Source organism: Passer montanus, unplaced genomic scaffold (genome assembly GCF_014805655.1).
Source record: "Passer montanus isolate IOZ18808 unplaced genomic scaffold, ASM1480565v1 scaffold10, whole genome shotgun sequence".
In the NCBI taxonomy this organism is placed as follows: Eukaryota; Metazoa; Chordata; class Aves; order Passeriformes; family Passeridae; genus Passer; species Passer montanus.
This window is the reverse complement of record NW_024356505.1, coordinates 34,845,297-34,858,733: the sequence shown is the minus strand read 5'-3', so window position 1 is coordinate 34,858,733 and position 13,437 is coordinate 34,845,297. Positions and strand designations below refer to the sequence as shown.

Sequence of the window (13,437 nt, the reverse complement as noted above, 5' to 3'; positions counted from 1 at the left end):
AGTGCAGGCCATCCACTCTTAGCAGTTGGACATTTGGATGTAACCACTTTGGAGCACATATCAGCAAGGTGGGAAGTATTGACGGGCCAAGGAGAGCGATTCCATGCATAGGGATTAAAGAAATTGTTTCAAACAAAACATTTCATTTTCCATCAGCTATTTCTAATGATTGTCAAGTTATATAAGATACTGGATTTTATTCAGAAGAAGGCAACATGATTAATTAGAAATTAGACTCTTGTGAAAGAAAAAAACGCTTACTGTATTTTCATATGGATGTGATTTTTACTGATACCTCTGGTTCACATGCACACACATTCAGTTGAATGATCTTTATGTAGAATATAAACATTGCTATCATGAAACATTTCAACCAGACCCAGTAAACATTTTCTCCCACCTGTGGGCAATTTTGGAATAAACACTCATAACAGTATGAACTGTAGTTGAAATTAACTGATCCATATACTAGAGAACATTCAAATGATACAGAAGTTCACCTATATTAATAACTTCTATAAAATATGATTACTTGCTCTTAAACCAACAAATCCTGGCAGCAAGGCTGATACATTTTAAATTTACAAAATGCCAGAAACTTTTGGATAAACTGCTGCTTTTATTTTCCACTTTATGAACATGCTTTGAAAGCCTTTTCTATTTGGAACATAAATATTAATACTGTGTTCATTCCATTTTGTCAACTCACAGATGGGAAAATCAAGTTTTCAGTAGCTGAATTGTAAGTTAACCAAGGAACAGAATTCTTGAATCAGATAGCTGATTTCTTACAACTGTTTGGAAATGCTTCTATTAACCTGTCAGCCTATATTTCCAGCAGAGCTTGGGAGAACAGGAACAGAATGACTCTTCTTTAGTCCCAGAACATTTATTTTATTTGTACTGAAGTTGACCATCCTACCCACTGCAATTTTGCCTTAATTAAGTATAGCTGTCATTTAATTAAGTCATATTGAAGGATATGGGTGCTTTGTAGCCTCCAAAGGAAGGGAATATTCTGCAACCTGGAATATTTTTACCAGAACACATTTAAATTGTAAAAATAGAAGCTTTCTTCTGAGGAGTTGGAAAGTTCATCTAGGTCTGTGTTAGGTGTAGAAATTGGCAGGACTAAAACAAATACTGAAGTGTCATTAAATTGCAGAGACTGTTGGAATAGGCCCATGTAGAATTCACTTAGGATGTAACCAGAGTGTGGTCATCAGTCATGAAATGCAAACCAAAAAGTTGTGAAGGTACCAGGACAAGGAAATGGCTAATGAGATATATTTTCATTATTATCTTCTATTATAGTCTATTTACAGACAATTGCTTGTTTGTCTGTGTTTCTGAGCCTCCTCAGCTGTGAGGAAGGAGGCAGATAAGAGTCAAATTGTTTGATAGCTCGAATTGTTTGATGGGCTTGATTTGAGCACAAGGAAATCTGTGCTTTTTTTTTCATATTGGTTACTGACACAGTGTCAAATACAGACTCAAAAGTACTAACATTTGCACATAGTTAGAAAAATCTGTATTTTTCATGGATGTAGCTTAAACTTTTTAACACTGTGCCACTAAACTGATGGAATTTCAGCTCCAAATAATTTATATCCTATTATAAATTAAAGCAGCCTAAGGGCTCTGTTTCCCAGTTTTACCCTGGTGCAACCCAATTGAAAATTGCAATGATACCCTATTAAAACCAGGAGTAAAGCAATACAGTAGTAGCCTATACTACCCATTGACATTTAAAATATGATTATTTTTCACCTTTACTTGAACCCTTGCTTCCCTTGGATTCATTAAATTTTGTCATATATTTGCTGCCCTTTTCTCCCAGATGTCAAGTGGGTTTTACTTTTGGGAGTCTGAAATATAACAGCTCCACTGGAAACTAATCCCATGCACAGGTCAGACAATCTGTTGTTGCTGAATAGGCTCAATGCAGTAAATAAAAAGCAGGTAGACTATATTGTTTGTATTTTTAGTCAGGCTTTGAAGTGCTACAGTGTTAAGAGGTCTTTCTTAGCCAAAAGCTGTGCTCCACCAGCTGATTATTTCACTGATGTTCCTCTTTTATGTTTTCTGTCTTGTGACCATGAAAAAACATTCAGCTTGTCCACCCCACAATTGTTGCACATCAGGGATTTCATAACTTTACTCAAACTCCAACTGCAATGTTTTCTCTCTGTTATAGAAAAAAAGAGAGTCATAACACAGCAATTTGTTAGGCACATAGTTTAAAAGCCACATTTTTAATCTGCTTGGTACTTCTTGAAGGAGAGAAAATAAGAGAGCTGGGTAAAAAAGTGTTGTTTAAGGAGATTGGGGAATTCTTCCAGAGGCATAAAGAACAATCCATTAGTCCACCATCAGACATTTGCTGTAATTTTGAAATACCAGAAGCAAATAGTGAAGCCTTTCAGTGAGTTAAATGAAGTTGTGCATTACCCTGACTGCAGTCAGAACTCCAGATTTCTAATGCCATATCTTAAGGGCAAAGAATTAAGAGCAAAATTTAATAAATTTTTCTCATCTAGAAGAACTTTTATCAATCATTTGGGAGTCAAGTTCTATTGCACTATTGAAATAAGTGACCAAGAAAAGTCTGTGTCTCACAGAGCTTATATGAGGTAGGTGGAGAAGATTTTTTTTTTATTGCTCCATTTATTTGCAGTGGTGATAGGATACTCTTAATGCCCATGCAGTTGAGCCAAAGGACATGCTGATTAATACCAGAAAAGTAGGATAAAGGAAAAAATGGATGTGAAACTGCCCTTCTAACCTTTGCTTTAAAAATTAACAATTACTTAGGTTTCTTTAAATCCAGTTATTTTTCACATTATGAGACAGTGTCAAAGGGCCTGATTTAAAGATTAAGTCTCCCAAAATAATGAAATTCACATTGAGTAGAAGGAAATTCCTCCATTGGTCCTGTGGAATGCAGGACATAGGTTAGACGCTGCATTACTGTAGATTCCCTAAATTCCCTGAGGCTTTTGCTTTACTTGCTCCATACTTAGCATTTTGGCAGTTCTGTAAGGTTGTTTCATTAAGCAAATTCATTACTAATTATGTGGGTGTTGCATGGAGTCCAATGGAGAACTACCTATGCACAATCTTCAAAGACATTCAGTGTAGTTTATATTTGTTTAAGTTCTGATTTGCATTCTTTTCATACTTTACAAAGGTAAGGATTTCACAATATATTGCATTTCTTCATATCATTGCATCCATCTCTTTAAAACCAAAAAACTTCTTTTCTCTAATGTCATTACTAATCTCTGAAGTTTAAGGTCTTTCTGAAAAATCTACCCATACATGAAAATAGCCATATTCAGGCATCAGGTTGATTGTACCCCACCCACAGAGGCCAAGGGCAAATGCTGAAGGAAAAAGGCAGAGTAAGAGGGGAAGCAAGAGGAACATGCAGTGACACTTTTCTTCCAAGTTTGGTGTGTCTTCCAAGCTTCTGGCAATTTGGAAATCAATTCCGTGATGGCAGAGGAATTTTCTTATTCAGATGGTAGCAGATCACTGTACTTAAGGGGGGAATGTTTTTTCCCAGTGATTCATCCAGCTTTTGAAAACCATTTTTGGTTTGTCCCCAGATTATTTTGTGGCAATATATTCCACCAAATAATTAGACTGTGTAAATAAATACTTCTGTTTCAAGCCTGCTGGCTGACTACATCCTACATCTTGTGTTATCTGAAAAGGAAAATTTTAACAAGGAAATAAGTAGGAATATTGTTATTTCTCATAGTATCTCTGTCTATTTATCTGCTTTTAAGAAGTCTATTCTTATTTTCTCATAGAGAAACTTTTCCAAATTCACCTCTATGTTGAGGTGAATTGCATTTAGACCACGAGTTAGGCTCAAATATCTCACTTTCAGCTATTAAGGTGTTTCCTGTAACAGTCATGTCTGGGAATACCAGTAAATTGCATCAGATCCTGCTCCAAAGACATTTCTTTAGATAAGGAAAGTAGATGTGTGTTGAAATCAGCCTTGAGCTAATTATCAATGGAAGCTATCAATCAATGGAAGTTTTAAATATTAATACTACTTGAATAATATAAACAGATATATGTATATTTCTCTGTATCTACATCTTAGACACCTCTGCCCAAGCACATTTAGCAGAGGAGAAATCAAACTATAATTAAATAAACAAATGATTTGTAATATCGGGTTGAGAGATCAAACAAGTCCCATTTACTTGGAAGCACTTTGAATCCTTCATCATCCTGTGATGCATGATCACACCATCTCCCATCATTTGCATTTATTGAAGGGGAAAAAAACAACCCCCACTTAAAGTGCCTAGAAATTGGGTTTCAGAGCAACAAATGTATGAGCTGAGATCTAGTGGAAGAACTCAGAAGAAGGAGGTGGACCCCAAGCCTCAGATAGCTGGGACATTTAGAAATACTGGATTATAGGAGAAATGCACCCAGACAACTGGAAGTACCTGCCAGTCTTAAAATTGAATTGGTTTTATATTTCATTTATCAGTGTCTTTTTGTTTTTAATGAGAAATCTGATTGCTCACCCAGCCCAGATGAACCATTGTTGGTGTGCCCCTGCCTTGGGTGTGCTAAAGGTGCCCTAAAGGAGAAGCCCACAAATTCCAACCCCACTGTGTCACAATCCCCAAGGAATCCATGTGCCCCAGCACATGTCTAGGGTGTCCTTAGGCAAAGAGGGTTTGAGAAGGAGTCTCCTTATGGATATACAGCAGTGCTGCCCTGAGCTCCAGGCAAGCCTTGTGTCCCAACAGTGGCAGGCTGTACTCTGGTTCCAAGGAGGTGCAGTACTTCTCTTGGGATACACAGAAAAGGCTCTCTGCTCCTGGAACACAAGCTCTCCAGTACTTTCCAGTACTTTCCCACAACTTCATCCCTTTCCACTTAGATACATGAAAGCTATCAAAGCAACTTTTGGGTACAGAAGTCCATGTTTGGTAAGTTATTTTTAGTTATTCTATCTATTGAAACTCATCCAGAATCTAATCTACTGTACCAGCAATGTAAGATGTGTTGTGAGAAGAGGTCAAGCATTGCATTTCTGCTCAGTTTGTATTTCAGAGCCTCATATTAAATTCTGCTGAAGGTTTTAGGGGTTTTACAATACCATTATTTATTGTGCCTATTAAAAATTCCAAAATAACTGCAACTCTTTTATATACTGTCTCTGCTGTGTTTCAGAATTAAGGCTCTTCTAGAGGCTTTGCTCTTGCTGACACCCAACCCAAGGTTATTCACATTCTATCAGAAAAGAATTAATGTGTTTGATTTTAAGCACTTTCATATTTTGGCTAAAATAGTTGTCACTCATTATTTGGTCAGTTTGTTACACCCATTGCATTCGAGGCATAGCAATACCCAACTAACCATGTTAGTGGGCAAAAATCCACCACAAAGTTTGGTGTCTAACATGAAGAAGACTATGGCTCATAAAACTCTGCTGCTCTAAAAGAATTATCAGCTGCTGAAATCACTTCAAAGTAATTTTCTGTTCCAAATTAGAGTGCATCTTTGCAGCTTAATCAAGGAATTTAATTTACAGCCACAGTTATTATTTATGGCTTATCATTCATATATTATAAGCAGTTTGCTGCAAACTACATTTTAATGTTGATAGATTAACATACATAATTTAAATCAATACATTTTAAAAGCTAGAACATCCCTAATGGACTAGTTAACAATTACTGTGATGCCTTCAAAATGTTATCAAAAGCACAGGGATTGTCTCACAAGCTGTTTGCATTAGGGCACATCTATCAATTTGCAGTAATAGCAATAGAATTGCTACTATTTCTAGCTAAAAATGCCTTTAACACAGAATAAGATCATTTACAGCAGGAAGGAAAGAAAGGAGAAATATTTTATCCAGGTTTCTTCAAGGATAGGCAGATATATCCAAATATAAAAAGTTGCCCACTGAGAGTTTTACAGTTCAGTGACAAGTGTGTTGGCAGATACATAAACTAAAATGCTGCAGTGCTGGATCATGCAGATGGACATCTATATCCAAATATAAAAAGTTGCCCACTGAGAGTTTTACAGTTCAGTGACGTGTGTTGACAGATACATAAACTAAAATACTGCAGAAGTATTTTAGTGGATCATGCAGAAGGACATAATGGAATTCTTTGTCTTCCACCTGCCTGATAAACTTCTGACCATCATCTGAATAAAAGTTCTTATGTTTTCAACTCCTAACTTCAGTCACAGCCCAGCCACCTTGCAAGGAGCTTCAGGAATGTCACTCAGTGTATTTAATGCTTAAACACCATGGAAACAGCTGCCTCAAAAGACTCATCCAGAGCAGCACAGTCATCCCTGCTCATTGAATCTATCTTTCCAAGCACTGAGATGTGAGCCTGTGAAAATAATTAAGCACAGGTGTTTGAGCAATATGAATGTGCTGCTGTAACTGTATTTTTCACACACCTGTGGAAAATAAGTATAAAATACCTACAAATAAGTAGAAAATACACATAATATTCTACCAGCCTCCCTTCCTCTAGTTCTGCAGGAAGGAAAGGGCCAAGATGAGTTGGGCACTGTCAGATTAGGGCCTATGGGCTTGGCAGGATTCAGCTCTTGGTCTATTTTCTCAGCATATCAGTATTCTGGTATCTATTATTCTCTTGTCTAGACAACAGTTTTCTTTGTTCACATTCATGGTTTTTCCTCCTTGTTTTGTCTTTATTCTAGCTTTCACTCCCTTGTCCACCTTCTTGCACCAACACATTGTGTACCACAATGCTGCCTCTCAGGCTGGTCCCAAACCTGTCAGTTGTCTTTCCACAGCATCCTCCAACCATCCTCAGTCAGTCTAAATGAGGCCAACAACTCTCTTAGATATAATCTGTCCTCTCCTTCCAGCTACAGTGACAACAATCTATCCTCTCACTATTTTGGATCTTACTTATTTCAGTTCCCGTTGCTTTCACATCAATGAAAATAAGTAGATGAATAAATTAAGTCTTCCAAAGAGATAAAAAGTGTTCCTGAGAATTTGGATGATGCAACATTTGTGAGATAAATCAGAATTTGCCATTCTGTTTTGCAAATGGCACATGGAAAATTTATGGTTTCTTCACCTCAATGAAAAACTGATATTTCAGCCTGCTGCTGAATTCCTTGATGGGTATTCAGTGCTTTTCCATCATCAGCAAATCCAGAATTTTCCAAATATTACTCTGTTAGGGTTTAGGCTTTTGCCCTCAGGTTACAGATACTTAACTTTCAGGCACCCACCCAAGCTCACAAGTGGAATGAAAGCTTGTGCAGGCAGAGAGGGGCTACTTCATGGTCTGGTTTCATACACGTGGCTTCCCTCATCAGCAATCCCAGACAGGCAGGATTTGAGCTCCTTTTCTTCCTGATGACAGCTGCTCTTCCTTTGCACTTGTCTACCAAGTAACTGTGATTAGGAACCTTTTATCACCAAAAATCATGTCATTGTCACAAATAAGTGGAAAAACGTAAAGCTGAAACCCACACTCCAAAATGTGTGAAGTAATTAAACCTGTTGCTATAATGACATTACCTCAAAATATTTTCCATACTATGCAAGCGATCTTGAGGAGGAAGGAAGCTGGTCAACAGTACTCATTGATGTTTGTTATGTGATTTTCAAATGCTCCAGGATGGAGGTGTTTCGAGCAGGCAGAGGGGCCAGCACGATGCCTGCTGGCAGAGGAGCCATTCCCTGGGCCTGGGTGGATGCCAGCTCCCTGTGGTGCCTCCTGCAGAGACTTTGCCTGGATTATTGCCATCTCTTTCTGTTTCAGCAAGAGCACTGAGTGCAACTCTGCAGCGGCTGTTGACAGCAGAGACAGCAGAATATGTTTGTAATTCAATATTTAAAACAGCTATCCTACATTTAATGACCTTGAGACTGAAAAAAATTGATAAATTGGAGAAAGACAGAAAAAAGCATTTTCCTTATGTGTGGGTAAGCAGAAAAGGTGGGCAGGTAAAAGCAGGTGGGAATTTCAAAAGCATTTCAGTGAATTTTGTGCCATTTTAAAGGGGCACCGATACTTTGAAGATCATGAGAGGTGTCAAGTTGCCAACAGTAACCTGACAGTGACATTTTCTACTGGAGCTGCACGACTCAGTCTTTCTGGTTTCTCTTTAAGTTTCACTTTCAATGCTTTTAATTAAACTTACTTTTGCACACCAAATCTTGCTGTGTGATGTCTTGGCTACACCTGTCTCGTGGTGAAAGATGTCTGGCATTTGGAACAAGTTTAGAGCTGTAAGTTTGTTAAGAGGAATCGCAGGGATTGTGGAGTCCACTGACTTCAGCAAAGCTCCAGTGGTTGCAGTCATGTTGCCCCAAAGCTCAGTGGGAGAAATCATGCATCCCTCAGCCATCTGCAAAGCTAAAATATGAAAAAAAAACCCAGTAACTGATTTCTAATGTCACTTGGGACAATTCTGAGATTTGTACTCCTTTACCCACATCATCCCTGCACCAGCCTTTTGTACTCACATGTCAGAGAGGAGTACAGGACTTTCCTCTGAGCATCATAACCAGAGGGGAGAGACTGCATGCCAAGGTGGACAAAATCCCAGAGTGGTGCCTGAAGATCTCACTATAAATAAGGGGGGAAAATGCATGCAAAAGCAGTAATAATCTTAAATAAACTGTGATATTCTAAAATATATACGTGGATCAGGTCCTCGGTCAGGTGGAACAAAGCAAAAAAAACTTTTAGATAAATGCTGATCCTAAGGAAGGAAGGAAGGAAGGAAGGAAGGAAGGATCCTTCAACATCTCTTTTAAGATAGGATAAACTGTTCCTTCATCTCTCCATGATGACTATCAAAATTCTTGTGCCTTCTGTCTCAGAAGGGTGAAATCAGTGTGTCTCCTCCAGAGGCCAGGTTGCATCTGTGAAAGTATTGGCAACATTTTAATAACAAATGACATTTCTTTTCATTTTTCAATATCCTCCTGGAAACCAAAATACCGAGATAATGGAAAGAAGAATGAGGATGTGTTCCTAAACTGACAAAATGCTACGTAACATCTTCAGAGAGGCTGGAAAATGGAGCTGATAAGACTCTCTTTAGGCGAACATCAACATAAAGGGGGAAACTACAGGAAGGACTTGTTCAGTTTTCATACAAATGCAGCAAAAAAGGTGCTGTTAAGTAGTGTTGAAAAGACCTCTGAAATGAATGGGTACAATTTGAAGTAAATTCCAGATATTTCCATCAGCATCATGGGAGATTTCCAGCTGTGAGACTGTGATTTGTTTTGTTTCTCTGAAAGTTCTGCTCAGGGGACAGAGGATGGTGAGGGCCAGGACCTGACATGGTTACTGCTTAAGGGAAGCAGCTCTGGAACTGAGCACAGGAAAGGAGGTGCCTTTTAGTGTGTAGTGGCTAAACTCAGTTAATCTGACTTCTCACACCCAAATCCTCATCAGCTAGGCTAATCAAGGCTCCTAATTCAGCTCCATTGAAACTCAGAAAGTTTTGTCCTTTGGGGAAGTGGGGTTAAGTGGAGTGAGTAACCTCTGCTTGCACGTACACATTTTGCTGCCAGCAAGTGTGGCCTTTGCTTGTCTCTGAGAATAGCACTTGTTGATAGCCTGAAGTCATAAATGCACTTATTTTGCATGTCATCACCACCCCTCTTGGCCATGATAGTGCTGCACCCACCTATCACACAGAACTGCTGCATGATGCTCTGCTGAGTGCTGAAATTCTTCCCGCTGCAAAAATAACACACAGGTCAGCCCACTTGTTTTCAGCTCACAGCTTTTCACCACCCTACAGTACAAGCTGTAATGAAGCATCATTTAAATGTCTTTTGACACTTGCTACTAAGAGCACAGCATGGTGCCTCTGCTTGTTGCTGGTGTTTGAACTTCTGTAAATTGTCTTCCTCTGGCCCGCAGACTCCCAGGAGCTGGGAACTGTCCTGGATCCTGTGTGTGCCTGTGGCAGGACAGAACAGCCCAAACACACCAGCAAGGTTCCAGATCCTATCAGCTACCTTTGGAGACTGGTCATATGGTGTGAGAAAGAAAAACTAGATAAGCTCAATTATTAAGGATGAACTTACTGCAGAGTCAGGGAGTGAAGTTAAGCTGCCTTTGTTTTATGTGGCTGCTCTCTGTGCAATATGCACAGAGATAATTTCAAGTGGTTTTTTTTTTTTTTTTATGTGCTTGGTAACATCACTGGTTATTGTTTCAAGCTGAAATATAAAATGTTTTTTTTTTTTTTTTTTTTGTGTGTGTGTGTGTGTGTGCTTGGTAACATCACTGATTATTGTTGCAAGCTGAAATATAAAATTAATCCTGAATATCTGTATGTCAGTGTTTGTTTTCACAATCAGTGTCTGGCTGGGTTTGCTCTGAACAACCCCTCAATTGCTTTTTGAAAGTACAGTTCATTAGTGTACACAAAAATTGGTTTGGGTAAAAGCAAGGGAAAGCACATTTTCTCTAGCTCCTTCTGAGTCCTCAGAGCCAAGTTAGCTTCCTTTGACATTAATTTCAGTTAGGGTCACCTAACCTAGGGTCACCTTGGTGAACTCAGGTTTTGTTGGTTAAGGGTGAATTTCAGAATTCCCTTGGAAGAAAGTATGAGCTGCAGTGCCTGGCTGAATCTTTGCTTGGTCTCTATTAAAGAATCAAATCTTGACCAGATTTCTGAGATGGCTTTAGGCCTTTTCTCTGCTCAAGAAGGAATAACTGCTCTTGTACATTGGTCACCACTCACACACATCTACTTGTAGAACAGAAATCTCTGAATGATCCAACCTGCAGTTCTAGCTGCATTTCCCTGCCTGGAGCTATCTGACCTCTGTCAGAGAGGAGCCTGGATGTGAACCAGCTCACACTTTGCATGGACACTGAGGAGGACAGAGTCTTGCTGAAAAACTGGCTGTGCCTCACCATGAGAGAACAGACCAGTTTTCTCTGTATAATTTTGCACATGCTAAAGTCTGCTGATAAGCTTCCTCTCTTTATCTCACTGTTTGTAGCCATGGTGGCAGTTTGTGTGGACTGTTCCCAGGAGAAACAATACTGTCACAGATGGGCCAGAGAGTTCAAAGCAAAGGAGCTCTGATAAAAAGTTAGTCTAAGCATCTGCTTCTTGTCAAACGAGAATGAGAAGACACCAATGCTGAGTATATGGACAGTCCCTGCATCAGAACAAGTCACACGATGTGTGCAGACAGCACAGCAAATTTTGGCTTCTGGAGTTGATAGATTACTGAATTTGGGACTCTTCCAAAGGTGCTGGGACAAGTCAGGTGGCATAGGTTAACTCATTTCACTTTGCAGTTATGGTAAGTAAAAAGCAAGTGCTGGCCCAGCAGCTCTGTGGAGATGGATGGAGAGCCAAGCAGCAGTAGCTCAGTTTCTGATGGTCACAGAACATCCCAGAGGATAATGAAGGAAAGTCAAGCAGAGAAATATGAAACACCTGGTTGTGAAAATCTGACAACTTTTGCTCCTACTGATTCAATTGTTGCGCAGCAAAGACATGGGAAAGTTAGTTCAATTTTGTTGTATGCATGAAACACCTGGTTGTGAAAATCTGACAACTTTTGCTCCTACTGATTCAATTGTTGCCACAGCAAAGACATAGGAAAGTTAGTTCAATTTTGTTGTATGAGTTTGCATATTTTCTGGAATTCACAGGTTTTGATTAAGAACCAGGTGACCTGATAACTCATGTGTCCTGCAATATCTTTCTCTTGGACTTTTTTTTTTTTTAGTATTTTATAATTCGTTTTGATTAAGAACCAGGTGACCTGATAACTCATATGTGTCCTGCAATGTCTTTCTCTAGGACTTTTTTTTCTGAGTATTTTATAATTAAAAAGTGCAGTAACCACTTATAAAATGAAAGTCCTTCCTCCACTATTCTTTTGTTTGACTATTTTAAAAATACTGACAACATTGTCCTATTAACTTGGCTCAGTTTCTGCTCACTTTATTTTGTTCTACTATTGATGTATCTTCTACAGACCTGCATGGTTATTTTTATATGCTAAACTGCTGTTTACAATTTTATCTTAACTTGCTATGTTGGATTTAATGTATTTCTATTTAGTAATTTCCATCATCAAGACACTATTTAGCCAAGCTGCCCTTTGCATATTTATTATAGCTAATTATAAAACTAGCATCTCCTACCTCATTAAGAGTCTGTACCTCAAATTATTAGAACAGAAATTCATAAATAACGTGTGGGAAACCCTTTGATATAGCTCTAGTTAAATTATCTGTAGTAATAACAGTGGAGGTAGACTTTTAAAAAGTTATTCAAGAGAATAATGCAGTGGCTATGAATGTATTAATATACAATTAATGTAAGTAAGTAATGGAAAGTTAGAATAATTGAGGTTTACATCACTACATGCAGATATACCAGTTTAGGCAGAAGTCAAGAGCTCAAACAGAGCATAAAAGAAAGACAATAGAAAGTTTAAAAGTGAAAAGGAGTCAGTAAAATGTACCCAGGAATGCTGAAAGAAAACATTAGTCTTCTGAGAATCTCACAGCATCTTGAGGAGCCTTAGAGAACAGGCTTTTCAAATATTCCTTTTTATACCATGCTGGGGAGGAGGAAGAGAGGGTTGTAGGTACTTCCTGACTGGATGAGTGCAACTGAAGGGAACACATGGTTTGTGATGCCAGATCCTTAAGAGGGTTTAAGAGAGTGAGAAAGTCAGTGAGGTGAGTACCACAGTATTTCTTTAGTCTCCAAACCAGTTTGATCCAGCTGTACATTTTGGAAATCCCACTTGTTTTCAAACTCTGTGACATCTAGAATTGGTAAGGGAGGAAAATGGTGGGTGAAATCCTGAAAAGAATGCCAGGTAGAGAATTAAAGGCCAGTGGCATAATTAGCTCCAGGCAGCAAGTTTTGTATTGAAGATTGACCAAACAAATGTATATCCAATGATGGAAACTGCCTTTGTCTTGGGCTGTGTCACCAGCTTGCACAGGTAAGGCAGGCAGGTGTGTGCTGGTGGGAGGGCTGTGCTGGTGGCAGGTGTGGTACCTCGTGTCACTCCTTCAGTGCTTGCTGTGTGTGGGGTGGGTGAGATCCAGGCTGGGCCATTTGGCAGGGCTGACTCTGCAGTGGAGAGCTGCAGGAGCCAGGAAATGAGAGCAGTGTATAAACCTGCACAGGGCTGCTCTGCCATTTTAATGAGCATATTAAGGGCCAGTAAGGGAACTAAGGAGAATCTCCAGGGACTTTTATCTCCCAATGACTTTCTGAAGTTTTTCCAAATGCAGGCACTGCCAACAAAGATTGCCAGCTTGGTTATATTCCAAACAAGGACCTGAAGGTATGGTGCACAAGCCCAGTATGCCTTATATCAAGCAGTGAAAATAGTTCACAGCTGACATGTCTGGTCAGATGAGCTTTTAC

The 13,437-nt window shown here is 39.0% G+C and overlaps 1 long non-coding RNA gene across 1 annotated transcript; it reads right to left on the bottom strand.

The window, feature by feature from the left end:
* Nucleotides 1–401: 401 nt before the first annotated feature.
* Nucleotides 402–12,632, bottom strand: LOC120502521. The gene is made up of 4 exons (XR_005627535.1): nt 12,515–12,632; nt 8,519–8,621; nt 8,194–8,408; nt 402–2,188 (listed from the first exon to the last, which is right to left on the bottom strand). It is a non-coding gene; the product is annotated as an uncharacterized LOC120502521 (long non-coding RNA).
* Between the last annotated feature and the right edge of the window lie 805 nt (nt 12,633–13,437).